This window comes from Neoarius graeffei, chromosome 3 (genome assembly GCF_027579695.1).
Source record: "Neoarius graeffei isolate fNeoGra1 chromosome 3, fNeoGra1.pri, whole genome shotgun sequence".
In the NCBI taxonomy this organism is placed as follows: domain Eukaryota; kingdom Metazoa; phylum Chordata; class Actinopteri; order Siluriformes; family Ariidae; genus Neoarius; species Neoarius graeffei.
In genome coordinates this window covers 4,107,156-4,134,394 of record NC_083571.1, presented here as the reverse complement: position 1 = coordinate 4,134,394, position 27,239 = coordinate 4,107,156, and the positions used below count along the sequence as shown (strand labels likewise).

At 45.9% G+C, this 27,239-nt stretch overlaps 1 long non-coding RNA gene across 2 annotated transcripts; it reads left to right on the top strand.

The window, feature by feature from the left end:
• The first annotated feature begins 8,098 nt into the window (after positions 1-8,098).
• Positions 8,099-10,118, top strand: LOC132882676 (uncharacterized). 2 transcript variants are annotated; one of them, XR_009654216.1, is made up of 4 exons: positions 8,099-8,289; positions 8,605-8,700; positions 8,817-8,882; positions 9,275-10,118. It is a non-coding gene; the product is annotated as an uncharacterized LOC132882676 (long non-coding RNA). The 2 variants fall into 2 exon arrangements; XR_009654215.1 differs by having other exon boundaries at positions 8,605-8,718.
• Positions 10,119-27,239: the final 17,121 nt, after the last annotated feature.

Here is a 27,239-nt window from a genome sequence, read left to right as displayed (position 1 = left end):
CAAGGGAAATTACTCACCTGACTGTCAGGGGAATTGCTCAGTTTCCGATTATACCTTGGCATTTTGCACTCTTGTGGCTGGGAGTGGTTGGAATGAGCTTGTGTTATTAGTGACATTTTGCAACAGACTGAACTCTGATATCCTAGCTGAAACGGCTTGGAAGGATGACTGTCTTTTGTTAGAGAAGCTGATTTAATTGGCTATTTGCCTAGACCAACCGAAACATGGGAGAGGTCAATGTAAGTCTCCTACAGTGTCATCTGCTGCATTGACCCCTTCGCTGCTCATCCACCAATGAGCTGGACTTGTGAGGTTCCAGAACCTCTGCAGTATGACTCATTTCATTTGTCTGTGGAAGAAAGGCACTGATGTCTCCATGATGGTTTGTGTCTCTATTGTGAAACTTCTGGTCATGTTCTATGTGACTGTCAAGACAAAACTCTGGCACCAACCCCGGGAAAGCATGTTGAGTCTACTCCATGGGTTAATGTGGTGAGTACACCCATGAGGGGGTTGGTCTCAGTCCTTTCTCTTATCTGTGACCGTTAACTGCCTGCAGTCTATCTCCATGTTCTCAGTGTTAATTGATTCTGGAGCTGAAGAGGACTTTATTCCTCTTCAGCTAACTTCTATTGCTGGTTCATTTGCAATTTCAGTAGCATAGCAACCCCTCTTAGTACCTGTGAGGGGAAATTTAGTGGATGAGCATTCCTATTGTTTGTGTTTTGAGCCCAAGTGGCCTAGTGTACTGAGAGTTGTTTTTTTTCCCATGTTGTAATCTCCTTTCTATGGCCTTGGTGGTGATAAGCAGGGTGTCTGAGTTCTCCTTAACCATGCATATGCCTGCACATCCCAGAGGATGCCAGGTGCATGCTTTAACAAAGCTTCATAGAAAATCTTGAGCCAATCACGTGAAGATGCAAGCAGTAAGTGAATGCCTTTAGAGTATAATAGATAATGACCACTAAAACACAGCTCAGTGTGCATACTCGGCATCATTAGAAGTGGTGTCTTCTCTTTCCTATTATGTTTTTATATGATCTACTATATTAAATAACTGAAGACAACTGCTAAGCATTCTGAAGTGTTTATTAGAAGTTTCCATTACAATTTGGTGTCCCTGGGTGGGCCCTACACGTCTGATCCTCGGATGACGGGACACTCCCAAGGCTACGGTGCGGAGCTGAGAACTTGGATGAGAGACCAGACCGTCGGGGCTCACCGAACCAGTAAGTGATAACTTTGTTCTTGTGTAAAGAAATTAGTGGAAACAGTATTTAAAGACTGATACAAGAGATGGACAGAGATTTGTCCTAGTCAATGAAGACCGATATAAGAGACGGACAGAAGTTTGTCCGAGCTGAGGAGGACTGCTAAGCTGTGATGCCATCAATGTTTGTGGAAACGGATAAAACACAATTTTGAGACAAACTGCGAGTAGTTTATTGGGTTGTATAAGAGAATTATCCGCCTAAGTGATGACTGGGTAACAGCTCACTGACTTGAGAGAGGGAAGTACGGGTGCATGTCTCGACAGACTCTTCGTTCAGTGATTCATAACTGGGAAAGAATTGAATCTTGCTCCCTTTGTTCTGTGTGAACAACTGGCCCTTTGTAGGAACAGGCTAGAGAGGTTCTATCATGAAGTCGTCAAGACACAAGTGTGCACACAAAATATTGATGAATTAAGAGTACTGTCTTCCAAATTCTGAAACAGAAGTAGATTTTATACACGTGCGTGACTTGTCTTTGAGGTTGTTGTGTTAAATGATACCTACTTTTAGCTTAAGGTAAATGTCAGGTAAATTGTTTACTAATAAGAACTTAAGTGTTTCTTTTCCTAAAGGATTGTCACATTTTTGGACATAGTCCAACTTCTTGTTCTTGTGATCCTAATAAAAAAAAAAAAACTCGGCCATTGTTGTCATAACCTATTGATATGATGGTGTACAATGAGGAACAGAAACAGTAAGTTAGGGAAAGAGAAGAGAAAGCAAGTGAGGCTACATGTGCTATAATAAGAATTGGATGTTCCTATGACAGCCCAAACATCCAGTTTATGAAAACCTCGTATGGCGAGGATTGTTTGACATGGGTAAAGGACTTAGGATTCCCTGAGAAGGGCAGTTTTAGTCCCAGGCAGATAGAACGGTTAGAAGCAAAGTTGAAATGGAAGGAAAAAGAAGTCTGCAGATAAGTTCTTAGGGGACTGGAGGGTGTTTTCTGCACAGAAAGAAGAAACACTTAAGAGAGAGTACAAAAGAGAGGAAGGACAGGCAGAGCTCTCGCCCTCTTCTCAGTGTTTGAAATTTCAGATGGACCCTGACCTGGAGTCTGCCCCACCACCCTGACACACTGCTTCCTCAGCAAGGCAAAGCATCATTCCCACGTGCTTCACCCACAGAAAGGGGGAGAAGTCGAGACAAAAAACTGAGCCTCTGGAATCTCTACCAGCTGCCTCCAGCATCAGCACCTCCCCTTGCTTCTCCATCACACAAGATCTGGTCTTGCATATGGCGACAGAAGAGACACCCTCCTGGACCTGACCACATGCTCACCAGTGGGTCCACAAGGCTGTAACCTAAAGTCTGAAGTCCTTCATCTTCCAGTGGTGGAAGTGGCTGACCCTGGATGACAGCTGATATCAAGGAAAGCTTGGCTTCTCTTCCCAATGTGAGAGGTAGGAGGAAAGATTTGGTAATGAGCTGTTGATATTTTGCAGAGAATGCTGACTGACCACCCATGAACTTTGCTGCCTATTCATGACCAAGATGGGTATAGATTGGAACAAGGTTTCCGAAGAACAGCCAGAAGCCAACCAGCAGATGGCAATGGTGAGTACAGATACCATCACTGCTTTCTGTGCTCATCTGGACAGTGCTTTTCCCTTGAACACAGACATGACTAAGATCAGTATGTGTAAGCAAGATGAAGTGGTGTCAGCATTTCTCACCAGTCTCCACCGTGCATGAGAAACACAGTGGCCTGACCAGACCTGTGGCCCTGGCTGGAGTGGAAGGCACTCCTGAGGTCTGGGAAGTGCACCTGCAGCAGTTTCATGAATGGTATGAATCCAGCAGTGGCCAAGTCAGTAAAGCAGCTGTGTCTCCTGTGGGGAAACCACCAGCTTCACCAAGATCATGCACAGCCTACTGCTCGCAGAAAAGCTGCTGAAAGGGAAGACGCTCTACACCAGGGGTGTCCAAACTGATCCATAAAGGGCCGTGTGGCTGCAGGTTTTCATTCCAGCCATGCAGCAGCACACCTCATTTGGCTTATTCAATCAACTGACACACCCATCCTTTAATCAAGGGTGGGTGTGGCTGCAAGTATTTGACTGTGTGAAGACAGTTCAGTTGATTGAATGAGCCAAGTCAGGTGTGCTGCTGCATGGCTGGAATGAAAACCTGCAGCCACACGGCCCTTTATGGATCAGTTTGGACATCCCTGCTCTACACACTGCCACTCTCTTCTCCAGACTGCTCAGCCTGGACCTAGAGGAAGAGGTTGAGGTAGGGGCTGAGGCAGGATGACCTGGGGTGACTCATCCTGGATAAAAGGCCCAACCTGCTACAACTGCAATCGGAAGGGACACATGGCTCGAGATTGTCTCCACAGTAGCAGGCAGAAGCCCCATGAGGAGTACAGCAAAGCAGACTGACGGGCGGACTCTGGGAATGGGCCCTGCACAGAGAACAGGGGAGGTAACGCACGTGTGCACACACACACACACACACACCTGATATACATACACCTAGACAGGAACATTCACATAATGCTAAACACATTAGTAGGAGCACCTGCATGCAACAGCAAGATTACACAAATGCCCGATACACCTGAAGTTGCATTAAGTTTGTTCAAATACAACTACTCCCTTGTATGCCCCTCACTGTATGTGGGCATGTGTTAACCTTTTTAGTAGATTCTGGAGCAGGACACTCAGTCATACAACATGGGGTACTTGCAGTAGACCCACCACTCGGCTCAAATTAAATTCAGATGATGGGCATCTCAGGACAACCTGTAACTGAAACTGTCAACCTCCTGTGTAAAAGCAAGGGAGGAAAAGTTGCATCCCACTCATTCCTCATCTCCCATACATGTCCAGTAAATTTGTTAGCATGCAAATTAGGAATAAATCTCATGTCCACTTCAGATGGACTATTGAAGTAAGTGAAATGTGTGGTGTGCAGTATGGGTTTGGAAGCCCCCTGTATGTGCATGTCTGGTGGCTCTGCTCAGATCAACTCTCTCAAACTCCTGTACAGCTCACACACGAACACTATCAGTTGACACAGATTATATGAAAGGGGAAGATTTACATTGCACAGCACATGTTCACCAAGGGCAAGATGTTGAGTTTGAAGACTTGGTTTGCAGACCTCCATGCACGTGAAAGATTGACCCTCAAAACTATGTATTGGTCTAAACGTTATTGTACTGTGCAGGTCCATTTTACTCGTTGTCTGAACAACTGCATCAATGTTCATCAGTGTTCTCAAACATGTTATACACGGGCTCATGTCAAAGGACTCCGAGGTCAGCTGCTGCCAGCATGATTTCTTTGACATCGTTAATTCTATATCCCATGTCTCATTAGCAAAGCCACGAGCCGCCCATTGGAAAGACATGGGGGAGTGGGTCAAGAAATGCGCAGTCAATGGTAACAAATGGTCCCAAACAGAGGACCCTAGTGTGGTGTTTTGCCAAACACTTGGGGTCTACAGTCATGCTATGTGTGCACGTTAAGTGCAGTGTAATTAGCCACTGATGACTGGGATCCTGGGGACCCTGGCCATAGTGGCCTGTTTGTCTGTTTCCACAGGCATAACTCCAGCGGAGGTGCACCCCCAAATTGGCGGGAGTTCTAAATTCCATTTGGATGAAGGGTAAACATGATGTAGGCCTAATAAGAGTGCTGAACCAGTGATCACTCCCAAATCAGATTTGAGGCCTAAACAGACCCAGTACCCACTCAAACCAGAAGCAATTGCAGGTATAAAAGCAGTCTTTGATTCATTGCTGAAGGCAGGTGTAATTGTCCCTTGCCAGGACTTTCCAGTGCACACTCCTATTTTTCTAGTTAAGAAGGCAAGAAAGCCATATCATATGAGTGGAGGTTTGTCCAAGAGCTGCAAGCAGTCAATGCTGCAGTTCCATGCATGCCTGATGTCCCTAAAGAGTGCTCTGCAGACCACACCCACTCGGATTGTCTGACCCCCAATGAAACATTTGTTCAAGCTAGATAAAAAGAAGGGTTTCACAACTTTTTTTGCAGAAGCACAGGGATGGATTAAGACCTGTAGCCTACTTCTCCAGCAAATTGGACCCAGTGGTGGCTGGACTTCCTGTTTGCCTGTGTGCAGTTGCTGCAGTTGAAAAGGTGGTAACTGCTTCCAGAAATATTGTGGGATATTCTAACCTCACCCTTTTGGTCCCACATGCTGTCTCCCTGCTTCAGTTTGAGAAATGTCACATTTGTCAGCACAGAGATGGTTAAAGTATAACAGTCATACTTGATATGCCTAACATTGTGAAACATTGTTCTGTTCTATTGAATCATATTTTGTGTAGTTTCATGTCAATTCCATTTCAGTTCCAGGTTGCAGTGCAGCAAAATGCAGAAAGGTTCAAGGACAACGAATACTTGTACAAGCCAATGTATCATAATAAATTGTGATTTCATGATTTGATGCTTTTCTTCATGGTTAAAGATAAACCCAAGTCTCCGATTTATAAACACCACTGGAAGGACACTTTTTTTTTTCAACATCCTTCAAGTAAATGTTTGTTAACTCTGTTTCTTGCTGAAAAAATTATGGTTAACTAAATACATTAAAGGCCTATCCATTCCATATCCTCTGTGGTTTTTAAAGGCAAAAGTATGGAGGGTTAAAATTCGGCAGTTAATCAGAACATTTCATATCAATTGTTCAAAATTAGGAGGAACATGAATGAACTGAAATGAACAAAACAAATTTTAGATTTAACAGATTACACTTGTCTTCTGCTCAAAACTGACTCTTTTTTTTTTTTTTTTTTTTTTTTAATGGGAGGAGTGGTGCTGATGCATACTAACTGAACCTGTCAGCCCCTTCTCCATCCTTGTTGTTCACTTTCAGTAAATTTAAAAAATCTCCACGAGCTAGTTAGGATTAGCCTATTATATGTTCAGAATTTTCGTTTGCTTGTTTTCAGGTCTGCCTGCCTGTTTGCCTGTGAGGCAGAGATTTGTGAGGTGACTGAGACGAGAGGCGGAGTAAGAGCACGTGCACACTGAGTTTTATCAGATGCAGAACACTTTTTAAATACCGTATTTTTTGGGCGATAAGGCTTATGGTGGATTATATGGCGCACTGTGAATTAACGTGTCTATGTTCACACAAGGCGTGCTAGATTGTAAGGCGCATTAAGCAAAACACAGTCTGGTAAATCAAACTTTATTCCACTCAGTTGTAACAACAAATACCGGTACAGAAAAATACACTCACTGATTCATTCCTCTTCCAACCCGCTTGAAACACACTTCGTAAGCATGCCTCTTAACAGGTGCCATTTTGGGGGTCCTTTTACGTACACACAAATGTACTGTAATATAATGTTGAAGCATAGTATGTATAGACATTAGTCAGGCAGTCTTGTAGACTGCTCAGGGGTCCTGTTACGAGGACCGTAATGCTCCGAATATCCATTGGTAAGCAACGAAGCCGTTCCGCTCAAAGTTGTACTTGCACATTTCGACAAATTTTTGAGCGCATTGTACCACATAAAATGGGTCAGTAAGCACAAGTAATCATACATAAGGCACGCTGGATTATAAGGCGTACTGTCAATTTTTGAGAATTTAAGGATTTTAAGTGCGCCTTATAGTCCCAAATATATGGTAATGATGAAATTACAGGCCCATTTGTTTGCCGTTAAAAACAAGATTGGATAAATTTAACTTTCTTAATAATGTTACAAAGCATATGCTAGCTTATCTTGAAAACGCTGACTACATTTGTAAATTTTTTTTTTTTTTTTTTTTTTTTTTTTTTTTTTACCAGCCTTGGGTTTCTCAGGTTTAGCACCTGTCTCAAGAGATGCAGGCGCGCTGGGAGCGCTATCAGCAGGGCATGAATGATTACTTAAATCCGGATATAGTTTTATTTTTTTTTAATTCCGTGAAAATCGTCCCATATTGGTTTCATTCTGACCGGGGCGGTTCTAGGGGTGGGGCCACAGGGGCCATGGCCCCACCTCTAATTTGATTGGCCCCTGAAGTGCCCCTGTTCTGTCAATCAACTGGCGAGAAGTCAAAAAAAAAAGTCAAAGTCCTTCCCACGCCTTACAGTACCTGGTATTCCTAGGCAGTCTCCCACTCAAGTACTAACCAGGCCCAACCTGTATGTGGCACATCGGGCGGCGCCGATCTCCGTTTCTATAGCCCTCGGCCTCTCGCCTATTACATAGCTAGGGTTACAGTGGGGGGCTAGTCCTCTGGTAACCACGAGAGTTTAACTCCCCATGCACATCTGTATTGCAGCGTGCCTTGCCAGATGGCGGTAGGTACCATTTTTATGATGGCCTTTGGTATGACCCGACCATGAATAGAACTCATGATCTCCCGATCAAGAGGTGGACACGCTACCACTAGGCCACTAGTCGGTTAACTGGCGAGAAGACCAACCGGAGAATTCAATAATCACTGGTGCAGTTCCACCCCCAAACTGTTGGTGGCAGTGCACCTGTTGTCAATACAACTGAATGGAAGAAGAAACAGACCCGTGGAGGTTTTTTTTCCATTGCTTAACGTTACCACAGCGTTTACCATTCCGCTTCCATGTGATCAAAGAGGATGCACAAGTACTAATGCCAGTCAGCGGCGACGAGACTGATGCTCAACTAGGCGAATTCATTCTTTGGTGAGTCAAATCTTCTTGTTGGTTGTTAAGTTTAGGTTTGTATTAAACTAAACTGTAACTACATTAAAGCTGTTGGCTTCTAAACTTGTAAGTCACTGCACTTGTTAGCGATGTTAAGTTGTAATTTGTTTGGTAAGATAGCAATAGCTTTGACCTGTTTATTCAAAGCTCAAGATTTTGTGTTAATCTTAACTATCGTGTTTGGCAGATATAGACAGAGAGAGCATGAAAAGAAAGACGCAGGGAATTCAGCAGTTTCTTATCAAAAGAAAAACTGAAAGTGAGGGTTTAAACGAGGGCAGCACAAGTACGTAGGCACCAGCGCCATAGGACGGTCAACAACTGCAGTACCAGTCTGCTAGCCCAAGCCCCTCTTCACCAGGTCAGAGAAAACATGTAGTAAGCAAAACCAGATGACTACAAATAATACAATGTATTGTACCGGTATTTCTGGAAATGGTATTAATTGAGATTGCATAGAGGAGAAATGCACAGTTTAAGGGTCTACTTTAGTTCTAGACTTGTATGTAGTTCAACTTTAGCTGTAATAGTAACCCTCTAGGTAATGGTGCCATGTTGTATGGGTGTAATGTACTTAACTGCATTTTATTTATTAAAATAACTAAATTGGTAGTTGTCAGATGGCATTTTGAATAGAAATACGGGTTATTTATTTTGTGACGTATTTCTGTATTAGCTCTATGGGATGGTGCAGGTTCAAATGATGAAAGCCAGAGTGAGGGCGAACCTGACTGCTTCAACCCACAAGAACTACCCGGACCACAGTCCCCAGGTAATGCTTCCTCCAATGGTAAGCTGCGTTCGTCTTAAAATATGACTAAAAGATTACAGGCAATGTGTATTGCACTGACTGTGGTTGTTTCATTCTTTTCCATTTGCTCTTTGTAGACATGTCCCAGTGCCTAGCAGAGGGGTCAGAGCAGACAAGTTGTGCTGCGCCACCTGGACCTGATGGTATGTATGCCCAGCATCCTGTTGAAGTTGTCAGTTGAAAACAACTATGCATTGCTTAACAATAGTAGAGTAGAGGTACTTTATTGATCCAGATTTCCAGAAGAAAATTAAGGTGTCGAGCCACATACACGTAATACGCATTTCACAGATCCAATATATTGCGCACATCTGCAGACATACATACATAGATTCACTTAGCGGTCAAAAAAAACTGTTTATAAGTGATGGCATGATGATGGTTCTCTTCTCTTGCTGTTGTAACCATACACTGTGTGAGGTGTGTACAGCGGTCTAATACTTTCATTTAACAAAAAAACAGCTGTCTTCGCATACTGTTTGATAATGACATTTTGAAAAATGTAAAAATATTTCTTCTATTTGCTTCTCTGCAGACATTTCCAAGTCTAGAGCAGACGGTCCAGTGCAACCTGTCCTCAAGGTCTTCCCCAAGACAGAGCAGGGAAACAGGAAGAGAGGATTCAATGACACGTGATACAAAGACTTTACGTGGCTGGAGTATTCTATCTCTAAAGACTCTGTTTTTTGCTACCCTTGCCGCCACTTCTCACTTCCAAGTGCACCAAATTCTGTATTTAAGTCCGAATCTGGCTTCTGCAATTGGAAGAAAGCACTCTGCAGAAGTGGTGGTTTTAAAGATCACTGTAAATCTGACCATCACAGAAGTGCCATGTTTGCATGGACACAGCACAAACTAGATGGGAATTGCTGGCCATGAAGCTAGCTTTTGAGGAATGGCCATTGGCTAGAGGGAGCTACACATCCATTTGGAGTCTTAATGGATCACAGAAACCTAGAATACTTATGGTCAGCTAAACGGCTTAACCCCCATCAGGCTTGGTGGTCCTTATTTTTCTCATGATTTAATTTTTCCATTACTTTATCGTTCTTGTAATACTAAAGCAGATGCTCTTTCACATAAGGGACAGGGCAGGCTCTACTTCCTTAGGAGGCTGTGGTCCTTTAACATCTGCAGGAAACTCCTGTGGATGTTCTACCAGTCTGTGGTCATCAGTGTCCTGTTCTATACTGTAGTGTGCTGGGGGGGCAACACATCCAGGCTGGACAAACTGATCAGGCGGGCCGGCTCTGTGGTCAGCATGAAGCTGGACTCTCTGGTGACAGTGGCAGAGAAGGTCTATGGACAAACTATTGAACATCATGGACGATGCCAGTCACTCTCTGCACACTGTCCTCAGCAACCAGAGGAGCCTGTTCAGTGACTGAATGCTCCTTCCCAAGTGCAGGACGAACAGACTCCAACTCTTGTCCCTCATGCCATCAGACTATACTACTCTCTCTGGGGGGGGGGGAGGGGTAACAGGAGGACAGAGGATGGGAAGTAGCAGTAGTCTTGCCTAACAATAAGCAATACTGGACAATGTGTAATATAAAGTGCAATATCTCTCCTGCTGCCTCTTTCTCCCCCCTTCCTCTCTTTCCCATATCTTATTCTTTTTATATTTGTATATATAAATCTAGAAGCTTTCTTTTCTGTTTATCTGTAATGATGCTGCTGGAATCTTAATTTCCCTGAGGGAACCATCCCAAAGGGATCAATAAAGTTTTATCTAATCTAATCTCCCAGTTCCAAGTCCTCTACTGAGGTTGACAAAGTACTACCCCTGTCAGTCATGGTCACCCCTATTAGATGGGAGATAGATGAAGAAATTGACCAGGAACTGACCGTGAATCTTGCCCTGTGGGAAGGCGGTATGTGCCTATTCAATACAGGGACAAATTAATTACATGGGCCCACTCCTCTGTAACTTCTGGCCACCTGGGGGAGACATGTACTCACCAGCTATTGTCTGGCAGGTATTAGTGGGAGAACATGCTGTCCGGCATTCATAGGTTTGTCTCCTCGTATACCACCTGTTTCAAATGCAAAACACCCAAAATACTCTCTGCTGGGAAACTCATGCCCTTGCCTGTCCCTTCTTGTCCATGGTCACATGTAGCTGTAGACTTTGTCACTGATTTGCCCCCTTTGCAGACCTACACGGTCATTCTGACCATAGTTGACAGGTTCTCACGAGGAGTTAGATTTATTCCCTTTGTTAGCCTACCTACAGCCTTTCGGACAGTTGAAGTGTTTTCAGTTGTGTTCCATATATTTGGTGTTCCTGAGGATATAGTATCGGATCAAGGGCCTCAATTCATGATGTGGTTAGCATTCTTTGAGCGACTGGGAGTTAATGTAAGTCTCACCTCCGGTTACCATCCTCAGTCTAATGGTCAACGCAAAAGGGTCTGTCAGGGTCTCTCAGCATCTATGAGGGTCTGGCAGCAACTGTCAGGCTCTGTCAGGGTCCGTGAGGGTCCGTCAGGACCTGTAATTGTCCGTCAGGTCTGTGAGGGTCCGTCAGCATCTGTCAGGGTCTGTAATTGTCCGTCAGGGTCTGTTGAAGTGTGTGAGGGTCCATCAAGGTCCATCAGGCTCTGTGAGGGTCTGTCAGTGTCTGTGAGGGGTTTTCAAGGTCTGTGAGTCTATGTCAGAGTCTGTAATTGTCTGTCAGGGTCTGTAATTTTCCAACAAGGTCCATCAAGGTTTGTGAGGGTCTGGCAGGGTCTGTCAAAGTTTTGGGGGGGGGGGTCTGTCGGGGTCTATGAAGGTCTGTTGGGGAATGTCAGTGTGGCAGGGGTCTGTCGGTCTGTCAAGGTCTGTCAGTCTGTTGGAGGTCTGCCGAGGACTGTCGGGGGTCTATTGAGGTTTGTCATGGGTCGGTTGAGGACTGTTGGGGGTCTATGGAGGTCTGTCGAAGCTTGTTGGGGTCTGCCAGACTGCCCGGAATCTGTTGGGGTCTATCGAGGTCTGTTACGGTCTACTGAGGTCTTTCGGGGTCTGACGGGCTCTGTTGAGGTGTGGCAAGGTCTGACTGGGTCTGGCGGGATCTGTCGAGGTGTGGCGAGGTCGGTCGTGGACTGTGAGGGGTCGGGCGAGGTCTGACGGGGTCAGTCATGGTCTGTGGAAGTCTTTCAGGGTCTGTCAAAGTCTGTTGGGGTCTGAATGGGGTCGGTTGAAGGCTGAATGGGGTTTGTCTAGGTCTGAATGACAGACCCTGACAGAACCCATTCAGACTTTAGGGTCTGTCAAAGTCTGAACGGGGTCTGTCAAATTCTGATGGGGTCAGTCGAGGTCTCACGAAGTCTGTCGCGGTCTATTCGGGGTCTGTTGAGGTCTGTCGAGGTCTGATGGGTCTATCGAGTTCTGTCAGGGTCTGACGGGGTCTCTCATGGTCTGAACAGGGTCTGGTGGGAGTCTGGCAGGGGTCTGTGGAGGTCTGGCGGAGTCTGTGGAAGTCTGGCGGGGTCTGTTGGAATCTGTTAGGGGTTGGACGAAGTCTGACTGGGTCTGGGGAGGTCTGACGGGGTCTGTGGAAGAATGACGGGGTCAGTCGGGGTCTGTCATGGTCTGTGGAAGTCTTTTGGAGTCTGTGAGGTGTCTGTGGAGGTCTGACAGGGTCTGTGGAAGTCTGATGGGGGTCTGACGGGGGTCTGTGGAGGTCTGACGGGGGTCTGTGGAAGTCTGACGGGGGTCTGTGGAAGTCTGACGGGGGTCTGTGGAAGTCTGCCGGGGGTCTGCTGGGGTCTGTGGAAGTCTGACGGGGGTCTGCCGGGGGTCTGTGGAAGTCTGACGGGGGTCTGCCGGGGGTCTGATGGGGGTCTGCCGGGGGTCTGTGGAAGTCTGATGGGGGTCTGCCGGGGGTCTGTGGAAGTCTGATGGGGGTCTGCCGGGGGTCTGTGGAAGTCTGAACGGGTTCAGACCCCAAAGTCCAAAGGGGTCTGTCGAGTTTTGTTGGGGCCCGTCAAATTCTGATGGGGTCTGTCAAGGTTTCACGAAGTCTGTCAAAGTCTCTTATGATCTGGCAGGGTCTGTGGAAGTCTGAATGGGTTCAGACCCCGACAGAACCCGTTCAGACCCCGACAGAACCCGTTCAGACCCCGTTCAGACTTTGACAGAACCTGTTCAGACCCCAAAGTGTGAAGGGGTCTGTCGAGTTCTGTTGGGGTCCATTGAATTCTGACGGGGTCTCTCAAGGTTTCACAAAGTCTGTCGGTCTCTCAAAGTCTGGTTGGGGTCTATCAAGGTCTGATGGGGTCTGTTGAATTCTCTTGGGGTCTGAACCGGGTCTGTCGGGGTCAGACAGGGACTGTCAAGGTCTTAAGTTTGTCGAAGTCTGTTGTGGTCTGAATGGGGTATGAGGGGGGTCTGTCGGTCTTCAGAAGTCTGTCAAAGTCTCTGGCAGTCTGATGGAGTCTGACGGGGTCTCAAGAAGTCTGTCCAAGTCTCTGGCGGTCAGAACGGGGTCTGTCGGTCTGTCAGGGTGTGTCAGGATCTGTCGGTCTGTCAGGGTGTGTCAGGATCTGTTGAGGTCTCTCGAACTCTGTCAGGGTCTGAATGGGGCCTTTTGGGGACTGTCCAGGGTCTTGCGAGGTCTGTGGGGGTCTTTCGAGGTCTTGCGGGGCTGGTCGGGGACTGGCGGGGTCTGTCAAAGTCTGAACAGGGTCGGACGGTGTCTGTTGAGGTCTGGTGGGGTCTGTCAAAGTCTGAACGGGGTCTGTCGGGGTCGGGCAGGGTTTGGCAGTGTCGGGTGGGGTCTCTCAGAGTCTGTTGAGGTCGGGTGGGGTCTGTCAAGGTCTGGCGGGGTCTGTCAAAGTCTGAACCGGGTCGGGTGGGGTCTGGCAGTGTCTTTTGGGGTCAGGCGGGGTCTGTTGGGGTCGGGCGGGGTCTGTCGGAGTCTGTCATGGTCTGAATGGGGTCTGTCAAGGACTGTCGGTGTCGGTCTGAATGGGGTCTAGCGGGGTCTGTCAGTCGGGGTCTGTCAAAGGCCGAATGGGGTCTGGCAGGGTTGGACAGGGTCTGTCGAGGTTTGGTGGGGTCTGTCATAGTCTGTTGGTCGGGGTCTGTCGGTCGAGGTTTGTTGGTTAGGGTCTGTCGAGGTGTGAAGGAAATTTAGTGAATGAACATTCCTATTCTCTGTGTTTCTGTGTGTTGAGCTCAAGTGGCCTAGTGTACTGAGAAGTTTTCCCCACATGCTGTAATCGCTCTTCTGGTGCTTGGCTGATGATAAGCAGGGTGTCTGAGTTATCCCTAACCATGCATTTGCCTGCACATCCCAGAGCACGCCAGGTGCATGCATTAACAAAACTTCATAGAAAGTCTTGAGCCAGTCATGTGAATACGCAAGCAGTAAGCGAATGCCTTTCAAGTGGAATAGATAACAGCCACTAAGACAACTCAGAGTGCACTCTCGACATCACTGGAGGTGGTGTTGTCTTCATTTCCTGTTTTGTATCGGTTTATGTAATCTTCTAATAAACCCTTCAGAACGCTTGGCAGTTGTCTTTTCAGTCATTTATTATAGAAGTTTCCATTACAATTTGGCGTCCCTGGGTGGGCCCTACCCGTCTGATCCTCGGATGACGGGACACTCCCAAGGCCAAGGTGCGGGACTGAGAACTCTGACGAAAGACCAGACCATCAGGGCTTACCGAACCAGTAAGTGATAACTTTGCATTCTTGTGTAAAGAAATTAGTGGAAATAGTATTTAAAGACTGATGTAAGAGACGGACAGAAATTTGTCCTAGCCAAGGAGGACTGCTAAGCTGTGGTACCATCAATATGTTTGCAGAAACAGATAAAACACAATTTTGAGACAATAAACCGCGAGTAGTTTATTGGGTTGTGTAAGAGAATTATCTGCTGAAGTGATGACTGGGTAATGGTTCACCTACTTGAGAGAGGGAAGTAAGGGGGCGTGTTTTGACAAATTCACGTTCAGCGATTTGTAACTGGGAAAGAATTGAATCTTGCTCCCTTTGTTCTGTGCGAACAACTGGCCCGTCGTAGGAATGGGATAGAGAGGTTTGATCACAAAGTCGCCAAGACACACCAGTGTGCACACAAAATATTGATGAATTAACAGAGTACTGTCCTCCAAATTCTGAAACAGAGAAGTAGATTTTGTACACATGCATGAGTTGTCTTTGAGGTTGTTGTGCTCAATGATACCTATTTTTAACTTAAGGTAAATGCGAGATACATTGTTTACGAATAAGAACATGCCTAAAGGATTTATTGTGTCACATTTTTGGACATAGTCCAACCTATTCTTCTTGTGATCCTAGTAAAAAAAAAACCTCAGCCATTGTTGTCATAACCTATTGATATAACAGTGTACAATGGGGAATGGAAACGGTAAGTTAGGGAAAGAAAATAAAAAAGCAAGTAAGCCTGAGGCTACATGATGATGATGATGATGAATGAACCCTTTATCAGTCACAAGTACCAACGAAATTAGCCGTCAACCCGTCCGTACAAATACATAAATGCATACAATTGACAGGGGGAGTAGACAGGACAGGAAGACAGGGATGAAAAATACAGAGTAACATGAGGGGAGGAGAAAAAAGCAACCCCCACACTATGCTCCTGTGGGGAGTACAGTGTGGGAACATTAAACACCCAGCGGTTCAAGTTCTGAATAGCCACAGTCTGAGTGCCGACAGCTCTGCCCACCACTTCAATCATGTCGGACAGCTTTATGGGGCTTTGGACAGCTGTCACCATTTTCTGATTTCCTCGATTAACCAGGGCAATGCCTAATCCAATCAGCAAAAGTCCTGTAATCATGGTTCTGAATAGGTCGATGTCTTCAATGTCCTCCACAGAAAGAACCACCAGGCACATGACCCGCCACCTCTCCCACGCGTCCATTGTGTAGCCAGCTGCGAATGTTCTGGCAGGACATGCTGGTTCCCCCGAACCCAGGCTTCTCATCGAGAAAATTGTGTCAATTGCGTGAAGAGACCAGTTTATCAATTCCATGATTTTTATTTTGGAGAGCAGTGTGGAGAGAGTCTCTCAAAAGTATAGACAATAGACAGACGCGACAGCAGAAGCAGGGAAGATAAGGGAGAGGAGAGGCAGAGAAATGCGACCACCTTCCGTGAGAGCACGGAGAAGAATGTGCTATAATAAGAATTGGGTGTTCCGATGACAGCCCGAACATCCAGTTTATGAAAACCTCGTATGGCGAGGATTGTTTGACACATGGGCAAAGGACTTAGGATTTCCTGAGAAGGGCAGTTTTAGTCCCAGGCAGATAGAACAGTTAGAAGAAAAGCTGAAACAGAAAGAAAAAGAAGAGTATGCAGATAATGTTAAGTTCTTAGGGGACTGGAGGCCATTTTCTGCATGGAAAGAAGAAACACTTAGAGAGTACAAAAGAGAGAAACAGGCAGGGCTCTCACCCTCTTCTCAGTGTTTGAAATTTCAGATGGACCCTGACCTGGAGTCTGCCCCACCACCCTGACACACACTGCCTCCTCAGCAAGGTGGAACATCACTCCCACAAGCGCCTCACCCACAGAAAGGGGGAGAAGTTGAGACAAAACAAAAAAAACAACTGAGCCTCTGGAATCTCTCCCAGCCTACCAGCCACCTCCAGCGTCAGTGCCTCTCCTCGCTTCTCCATCACACACGAGATCCGGTCTTGCATATGGTGATGGAAGAGACACCCTCCTGGACCTGACTACATGCTCACCAGTGGGGTCGTAAGGCCATAACCTAAAGTCTGAAGTCCTTCATCTTCCAGTGGTGGAAGTGGCTGGAGCTGACAGCATGCTACTAGTCCACAGACCCTGGATGACAGCTGATATCAAGGAAAGCATGGCTTCCCTTCCCAATGTGAGAGAGGTAGGAGGAAAGAGATTTGGTAATGAACTGTTGATGTTTTGCAGAGAATTCTGGCCTATAATTTGAAAGTTGCTCTATTTTACAGCTATAAATGATGAAATTTTGATTGCTGACTTCCTGGAATATGAAGCCTGGAAAGGACTCCTGTCTGAGATGGAGCTTGTGGACATCAATAAATCAACTGGTGTTGATGAATCAGGTATCTACACCTGCAACTTTCATCTTTGTGTGTGTAATGTTTGGAATGTTTGAAACCTGTGATAGGTTCATGTCATAAGGTAAGGTAAGGCCAGACTTACCCTCCAATTAAAAAGTAAGGCTACGATAACGACACTAAACGGTGCAGAATAGTGTCCCTTGGCAAGAAATCCCTGTCTCCCGATGGGACAGCGGAGCTGACATGGTCACAGAGAAGACTTGTTGCTTGGATGCCAGAACTGTTGTTGTGTTAGCAAGCAGGACTGCCAGGGTGCCGGAACTGCTGCTAGTTTGACTGAGTAGAGCTGCCAGTAAATACCACCAAGCATACGATGGGATTTGATTTTAGGATTTACTCCCCAAGATCCGCTATGTTTTGCAAAGTTAACGGGGCACCTCGAGTAGAATGTGGCTCTCCCACACACAGTCGGCCATCACACATGGAGAGGCTAGTGGCTACTTGATATCAACCATGTATTGTGCTTCATATGGTGCTGGATATAGGGAGACCAGTCTAGGATGCCACAATGGCCGACTAGAAAGGTGCTGCTTCTCCAGTGATCCTGAACCCCCAATTCCACTGCTGACTGAGACGTAGATTAATTAAACTGTTCTAAATTGGGTGCCTCAGCAGGAGCATGTGGGTGGAGCTTGAAATAGTTCAGACTCGGACACCATAGACTTGGTAACAGGTTTTCATATAATATTTATCTTTACCTCTGCCAACTTTGTTGGGGGAGGTTATGGTTTTGCCTCCATTTGTTTGTCTGTTCCTGACATAACTCAAAACATAGTGAACAGATTTGGACGAAATTTGGAGGAAAGGTGGGCCAGAAACAAATGATTAGATTTTGATGCAAATCTGGATATTTATGTAAACATAGTAAACATCTGGATATTCTAATATGTGGTATACACTCTACCGATTGACCTTCTATTTTAGAATGTTTTAGAAGGAAAATAGCAATTTTAGCCCATAATCCACATTAATGCTTTACATTAGATTGTATTTACATACTCACTGTGTTCTCTGGTCTCCAATACTGTATTTTGGCTCAGGTTTATGTACTTTTTTTTTTTTTTTTTTATCCCTGATCCATTTAAAATTCACCACTTTCATGCTGGCTCAATCACTAATGGCTTCCTGTTCACTACATAGAGAACAACATAATGATGTAAAGTGTATTTATTGCTCCTATAAATCTCCTGGCATCATACACTGTACATACTCGACATTTTTTTTATTATTTTTTTTTTTAGTGTAGGGATCTGTGGCATTTCCTGTTTCCTTTGCTGCCTTTCAAACAAACTGTATTTCGAGGAAGACAAGAGACACACAGTTTAATATAAAACAGGATACACATCGGCGGCACGGTGGTGTAGTGGTTAGCACTGTCGCCTCACAGCAAGAAGGTCCTGGGTTCGAGCCCCGGGGCCGGCGAGGGCCTTTCTGTGCAGAGTTTGCATGTTCTCCCCGTGTCCGCGTGGGTTTCCTCCGGGTGCTCCGGTTTCCCCCACAGTCCAAAGACATGCAGGTTAGGTTAACTGGTGACTCTAAATTGAGCGTAGGTGTGAGTGTGAATGGTTGTCTGTGTCAGCCCTGTGATGACCTGGTGACTTGTCCAGGGTGTACCCCGCCTTTCGCCCGTAGTCAGCTGGGATAGGCTCCAGCTTGCCTGCGACCCTGTAGAAGGATAAAGCGGCTAGAGATGATGAGATGAGGATACACATCTGTTTTTTCACATGAAACAAACTCAGTGTACAAATATTGGGCTGTTTTCAGAATTGAGTGAAACATGCTGTCATGTCCATGCCTGAAGCCTCGTGTACACACACAGCCTACAAACATGGCCGTCTCGGACTACAACACCCACACGTACACTTCACTGCCACGTTCTCGGTCACCTGATGTCTAATTAATTTCACCTGCACCTCATTACATACAGTACCACACCAGCAACTTTAAATGGACTCCACACACATACACTTTGGTCCTTGAGCGTCTGTTCTGTTTTTTGTTTTTTTTTTGGGGGGGGGGTTGACATTGTTCTGGCTTCCTGGGTCCTGTTTTGATCTTTCCCTTCTGATATTTTGTTTGCTGATCGCTTGACCCTCCTGCCTCTCTTTTTTTATGTTAACGACAGATTGCTGATTTGGATTTGTTTCTACAGACAAATGCTTTTCAGAAGTTATGTGAGAGTTACACATAATGGGGGTGGAGTTTGTCTAAAACCGAGACATGATTGCATTACATTCAAACACATTTTTGTTTGTGTGATTGCAGCTCGAGTGAGAAGCAGTATTAAATCCAGCACCTTATCCATCAATCTATCTTTCTATCTACCTATCTTGTCAAAAGTTTGTACACTCCTACTTATTCATAGGTTTTTCATCAGTATTTGGACAATTCTCTTCATTGTAGCACAAAACTGAAGAAATCAAACTATGAAATAACATCTGGAACATATATGAAATTATGTGGTAAACAATTTTTTTTTAAGCCAACAAATAAGTTTGATCTTTTAAAATCTTCAAAGTATCCAGTGTTTACCTTGATGCTTTGCACACTATTGGCAGTATCTTATCAAGCTTCATGAGGGAGTCACCTGGAATGCTTTTCAATTAACAGGTGTGCCTCTTCAGAAGTTAATTAGTGGACGAGCTTCTTGCCTTCTGAATGCATTTGAGATAAAACAGTAAATAATACAATAAATAGCTCTATTCCACATCACAACTGTAGAAATCCATGTTATATCAAGACCTGAACAGCTAAGTAAAGAAAAATGACATCGATCATCACTTTAGTACACAAAGTGACTTAACTTATAAAAATAAAGAAAATCCATTGAGTTAGGTGTTTCCAAACTTTTGACTTGTATTGTATTTATCTAGTAATATCATACCTTTAAAATTAACACATGAACATGAGACGCATCTTCAGAAGATGATCTTATTAACACATTGAATTAAATGTTTTTAAATTATTTTATTAATTCATAAAAAGAAATTAAATAGTAATAAAATAGCTTGCACCCTGTGCACGTTATGATTTCATGACTTTCATTTTGTATCTCATGGCTTCAGTAATTTGTGTGCATGAGTAACTGCTGGAGCAAGATATTAAAAAAAAAAAAAAAGCAAAATAATAGTCAGTGCTGGATCAAGTGCTATTTTATGTTGTTGAATCATCAGGGTTAAATCATGTGCTTTGTTAAATTGTATTCTTTCTTTTATGTTACATATTACATTTGACAACAAACAAATATTCTTTCCTTCTCCTGCCACAATTTGGTATAAATATTATTATTATTATTATTATTATTATTATTATTATTAAAGGTCAGTATTTAAAGGCAGTTTGTGTTTACTTCTACTCAAACATTTCTTTTCTGATCGTGCATTTCACAAGTCTCCAGAGAAACCCCTCCTACTTTTCCACAAGTTCTTTTCTGCAATGGGAAACAGATAAAGACACTCAGTCAGGGCACAGCAGATTGTTTCAAGGTGATTTTTATTTCTTATTGTAAATTAAGTGTTTCAGTGCTGACTTTATGATTTTTATGATATTGATTTTTTTCTTTGCTTCATAGAACCTCCACCTCAACAAAAAAAAGGGAAGTTGTATGTTAAACATTGAAAACACAATTTTGGAAAGGTGAGTGAAGTGTGGGTATGGTCAAGAGTAAGGCTTTTGATTGACACATCTCTGAAACTGTACTGTGGATATCGGATGCTGCATTTTTATCTTGTGACATTGTTTTGCTATACATATTAAATCATTTTTAACAGGTCTTGATGGGGAAGAAATTACTGTGGATTTCCTGGAGCATTCTGTGTTGGTGTTGTCTCTGAGATGGAAACTGTGTCCTGAAGTACACAAGATTTGTATTCATATTGACTCCATAGAATTATATACAACCCTGATTCCAAAAATGTTGGGACAAAGTACAAATTGTAAATAAAAACAGAATGCAATGATGTGGAAGTTTCAAAATTCCATATTTTATATAGAATAGAACACAGATGACATATCAAATGTTTAAACTGAGAAAATGTATCATTTAAAGAGAAAAATTAGGTGATTTTTAAATTTCATGACAACACATCTCAAAGTTGGGACAAGGCCATATTTACCACTGTGAGACATCCCCTTTTCTGTTTACAACAGTCTGTAAACATCTGGGGACTGAGGAGACAAGTTGCTCAAGTTTAGGGATAGGAATGTTAACCCATTCTTGTCTAATGTAGGATTCTAGTTGCTCAACTGTCTTAGGTCTTTTTTGTTGTATCTTCCGTTTTATGGTGCGCCAAATGTTTTCTATGGGTGAAAGATCTGGACTGCAGGCTGGCCAGTTCAGTACCCGGACCCTTCTTCTACGCAGCCATGATGCTGTAATTGATGCAGTATGTGGTTTGGCATTGTCATGTTGGAAAATGCAAGGTCTTCCCTGAAAGAGACGTCGTCTGGATGGGAGCATATGTTGCTCTAGAACCTGGATATACCTTTCAGCATTGATGGTGTCTTTCCAGATGTGTAAGCTGCCCATGCCACATGCACTAATGCAACTCCATACCATCAGAGATGCAGGCTTCTGACCTGAGCGCTGATAACAACTTGGGTCGTCCTTCTCCTCTTTAGTCTGAATGACACGGCGTCCCTGACTTCCATAAAGAACTTCAAATTTTGATTCGTGTGACCACAGAACAGTTTTCCACTTTGCCACAGTCCATTTTAAATGAGTCTTGGCCCAGAGAAGACGTCTGCACTTCTGGATCATGTTTAGATACGGCTGCTTCTTTGAACTATAGAGTTTTAGCTGGCAACAGCAGATGGCACGGTGAATTGTGTTCACAGATAATGTTCTCTGGAAATATTCCTGAGCCCATTTTGTGATTTCCAATACAGAAGCATGCCTGTATGTGATGCAGTGCCGTCTAAGGGCCTGAAGATCACGGGCACCCAGTATGGTTTTCCGGCCTTGACCCTTACGCACAGAGATTCTTCCAGATTCTCCGAATCTTTTGATGATGATATGCACTGTAGATGATATGTTCAAACTCTTTGCAATTTTACACTGTCAAACTCCTTTCTGATATTGCGCCACTATTTGTCGGTGCAAAATTAGGGGGATTGGTGATCCTCTTCCCATCTTTACTTCTGAGAGCCACTGCCACTCCAAGATGCTCTTTTTATACCCAGTCATGTTAATGACTGTGACATCCCGAGAGGCTGCATCTTGGAGGGATGCTATATTCCACGTAGGTGGCTCCAACCACAGGCAGCTATAACTTCATCTGGTGGTGGAGTTGGGAACTTCACCCCTCAGCACACAACACGGCAACACACCTGTGGCCAATGATGGCCCAGTGAGCAAGAGGGCTTTGTGAGAGCTCAAAACTCTGTGTGAATGTGGAGCTTGGGAGGAGAGAGGTTCATGGACTCTCTTTGCTGAGTGGATCCTGCTGGGTGGAGTATTCATTTAAATGCTTATCTGGAATTCTTACCTGAGGGATTTTGCACTGAAATACTTACCTGTGTTATGAATGCCTGCTACTGGACTGCCACCGGGCTGAAGACTACAGGAATTGTTGACTGGACTCAAAGTAAGGCAGAAGATTTTGCTTGTTCTGGGAAAAGGATATTGGACTGAAGGAAACCTGCCTATAATTTTGTTATTCTAAAGCCAGAGACATTGTTTGAGTTTGACTTTTGGGAATCAATCCTCATTTGAGCATGGGAATTTGAGATACCTTTTCTGTTTAATCTCCTGGCATCACATTAAAAATCTTGATTTATTCTAACCTTTGTGTCCTTGCACTAATTGAAGGGTCCCGCTGAGAGCCAGTCAACCTCTCGTGATATCACATATGGTGGAGAATGTGGGCACTTCAATCATCAATAATAGTGTGTATGAGGAGGACACTGAACGTTTGATTGCTCAGTTCTCCCAGTTAGCCATAGTCCCTCCACATAGCAAGATGGAGGAAATTTTGAAGGCCCTCATTGCAGGCCAGCAAGCCCAAAGACAGGCGAGTGTGGCCCTCCTGGAGGAACAAAGGAAAGCCAACCAACTGAAGGCAGAGGAGTTGCAGCTACAGAAGAAGATGGCTGTTCAGAGTGTTGGCCCAATAAAGGCAAGTAACTTTATCTCCAAAATGGGGGCTACAGATGATGTTGAGGCATACTTGCACACCTTTGAAGCCATGGCCACTAGGAAAGGATGACCCAAGGCACAGTGGGTTGGACTGTTATCCCCATTCTTAACGGGAGAATCATTGAACACTGTCTGAGGCCTACCCCCTGACAAGACTACAAACTATGATGCTCTGAAGACTGAGATCCTCAGCAGACATGGGCTCACCAAGGTCGGTATGGCTCAACGCTTCCACAGCTGGACCTTTCAAGCAGACCAGGCTCCCCGTGCACAGATGCACGAACGTTCCAGAATTGCGAGGAGATGGCTGGAACCTGGAAAAACCACAGTGGCTGCAGTAGTGGAGGCCATTGTCGTGGATCACTACATACGAGCCCTGCCATATGAGGCAAAGCACTTCATCAGCCAACAAGCCCTAACCACAGCTGACCTGACTGTTGAAGCTGTGGAAAAGTACCAGGCCACAACAGAAATGCTCCGTGCTTCCAGGAAGGACCCCAGGACTGTGCCCCCGCTGCCGACAGGGGGAGGCCGCCCCAAAAACCCCAAGGCTTCCAGCCCAGCCACAGCAGGACCTGGCTATGCTCCAGGGGGAGCCAGAAGCCAGCCAGGTCCAGTTAGAGTTCCCTGTGATAGTGACACCCAACAATGCTTCTGGTGTGGGGATATGGGACACATGTCTTGGCAGTGTGGGAAACCGGTGGACAAGCCTATGCCCACTGCAGGGTCTTCCAGCGCACCATCCGCCCAGCTGTTTGCATCACTCTTCAGGGTTGCAGATGGGGCCCCAGATTGACCTCCCCCACCTGCCCAGTGACTGTAAATTGCCGTGATGTCGAAGCATTGTTAGATTCGGGTAGTCGGGTCACCTTGGTGCATAAGGATCTGGTGGATTCATCATGTCTGACCACTGACAAAGTTCTCCCAGTTTCCTGCATCCATGGAGACACCAAAGATTACCCCACCACTGAACTAAAAGTGGCCACCACCAGGGGGACTATACATGAGGGTGGGAGTGGTTGATTCCCTCCCTGTTCCTATTCTGATTGGGCGAGATTGCCCAGCCTTCCACCTGCTGTGGAGAGAGACCCAGCAGAGGCCAGCCTAGGTACCCCACAGTCGGAGAGGTAAGACTCATCCTGCCAACACACAAGTGCAACCCGCACAACCACTCATCCCTGCTTTTGCCATCGCAGGGATGACAGGCACCCAGGCCGACACAGAGACTGGCCCGGACACTAGAGAAGAGAATGCGGCCCTGGAAAGCTCTCCGAGCTCCAATGAGGAAGACGCCCCAGGCATCGAGGAGCTTCACCCTCTCACAGGCCAGTATGGTACTGCCCAATTGCAGGATCCCATGCTTGCAAATGCCTTAAGAAATGTGCAGGTGCTAGAGGGTGTACTGCTAGGGGATAAAGCAAGCCCCACATATCCCCATTTTGCAGTTATACGTGGCCTACTGTATCAGGTTGTGAAGAAAAATGACAAAGTGCATGAACAGCTCCTTGTACCACAGCCCCACCGGGTGACTGTGCTCAATCTGGCACACACACATCCACTGGGGGCCCACCTAGGTGTAGAGAAGACAAAAGAAAGGATCTTACAGTGTTTCTTCTGGCCTGGAGTGCACAAGGAAACCGAGAATTACTGTCGTAGTTGCTCAGAATGCTAGAAGGTGGTGCCTAAGCCCCCATACCCTAACCCGCTTATCCCCTTACCAATTATTGAAACTCCTTTTGAGAGGATTGGACTGGATATAGTTGGTCCTTTGCCAAAAAGCTCCACGGGGCATCAGTACATTCTGGTCATCCTGGACTATGCGACCCGTTACCCTGAGGCCATCCCCCTGAGGAAGGTTACCTCCAGACAAATAGCCAAGGAGCTGTTCTTCCTCTCCACCAGTCTGGGAATTCCAAAGGAAATATTGACGGACCAAGGCAGTCCGTTCATGTCCAGGGTGATGAAAGAACTGTGTGCCCTGTTGATCAAACAGTTGTTAATCCATCTGTCTACCACCCCCAGACAGATGGATTGGTCGAATGTTTTAACAAGACTCTGAAGTCAATGCTGAGGAAGGCAGTTGAAGAGGATGGGCAGAACTGGGACCAGCTGCTGCCATACCTGCTGTTTGCAGTGAGAGAGGTACCTCAATCTTCTGGCTTTTCACCTTTTGAACTTTTTGCTTTCTTACAGACCCAGAGGGCTGCTGGACATTGCCAAGGAGGTTTGGGAGGAGCAACCCTGCAGACAACGGACCCTGATCGAGCATGTCGGGGCCATGAAGGAGAGAATGAGGGCCGTCTACCCGATAGTGCGTGAACACATGGAGACTGCTCAACGGCAACAGCAGGCCTCCTACAACCGACCTGCCCAGCCGAGAGAGTTTAAGCTGGGGGATAGAGTGCTGGTCCTGGTGCCGACCATGGAATGTAAGTTCCTGGCAACCTGGCAAGGACCATATGAGGTCATTGAGTGGGTAGGAGAGGCGAATTATAAGGTGAGACAGCTGGATAAAAGAAAACCTGAGCAGATATATCACGTTAACCTCTTGAAAAAATGGCACGCCAGGGAGGCGTTGTTCAGCTGTTTGCTCCCGATAGAGTCCAAAGAACCTGCCAGAGAGGAGGTTCAGGTGGTGCCAGGCCTATCCCCACATCAGCGGCAGATGACCCTAGAGCTGGTGGACCGCAACCGAGACGTCTTCTCACTCCCCAGGCACACAGAGGCGGTCCAACATGAGATCCGCACCATCCCTGGCCGAACGGTGATCCAGCGTCCCTATCATGTGCCGGAGGCTCGCAAGGTGGATATCCAGGAGGAGGTGAGAGAGATGCTAGAGCTGGGAGTCATCAAAGAGTCCAAAAGTGCCTGGGCAAGCCCCATCGTCCTGGTTCCCAAACCAGACGGGTCGGTGAGATTCTGCAATGATTATCGCAAATTGAATGAGGTGTCAGAGTTTGATTCATACCCTGTGTCGATGACTTAGTAGACTCCTTAGGACATGCCCGATTCCTCACCACTCTGGACCTTACAAAAGGCTACTGGCAGGTGCCCCTGACCCCAGCGTCAAAGGAGAAGATGGCCTTTGCCATACCAGAAGGTCTCTACCAATACACATGGCTTCCATTTGGTCTGCATGGAGCGCCGGCCACGTTCCAGTGCTTAATGGATCAGGTCCTTGCTCCCCACAAGAGGTATGCAGCTGCATTTTTAGATGATGTCATTCAAAGTCTGGATTGGGAAAGTAATTTACCCCGTGTACAAGCTGTGCTTGATTCCCTCAGAGATGCAGGTCTCATGGCAAACCCAAAAAAATACAGGCTGGCCTTCAGTGAAACCAATTACCTGGGGTACACCGTTGGCCGGGGACTGGTCAAGCCACAGGAAGCAAAGCTGTGGGCCATACAGGACTGGCCGCAACCCCTCACAAAGAAGCAGGTGAGATCATTTTTGGGCCTAGCCGGCTACTACTGGTGTTTTATTGCCAATTTTGCCTCCATTGCTGCACCCCTGACAGATCTGACAACCAAACGGCACTCAAGAATGGTGAAGTGGAATCCCGCGGCGGAGGAGGGCTTCATCAACCTGAAGCAGGCCCTCTGTTCCAGTCCAGTTCTGGTGGCACCAGACTTCAAGAGGGAGTTCGTTGTTCAGACAGATGCTTCAGAGGTGGGGCTGGGGGCTGTACTCGCTCAAGTGCATGAAGGTGAGGAACATCCCATTCTATACCTAAGCAGAAAACTGCTCCCAAGAGAGAAGAACTATTCAACAGTGGAAAAGGAGTGTCTCACCATTACCTGGACCCTGGAATCCCTACGATATTACCTCCTGGGCTGGTGTTTCACAGTGATCTCTGACCACACCCCTCTGCAGTGGATGGCCAAGAACAAGGAGACAAACAGTAGGGTTACCAGATGGTTTTTAAGCTTGCAAGCATTTAACTTCTCTGTTGTCCACAGGGCTGGCAGGCGCCATGGCAATGTGGATGCCTTGTCCCGGCGAGATGCCCTCTTTGTGACCTTCAGCCCGACGAGGACGTCGGTCCCGAGGGGGGGATGTGTGACATCCCAAGAGGCTGCGTCTTGGAAGGGCACTATATTCCACGTAGGTGGCTCCAACCACAGGCAGCTATAACTCCATCTGGTGGTGGAGTTGGGAACTTCACCCCTCAGCACACACCACGGCAACACACTTGTGGCCAATGATGGCCCAGTGAGCAAGAGGGCTTTGTGAGCGCTCAAAACTCTGTGTGAATGTGGAGCTTGGGAGGAGAGAGGTTCATG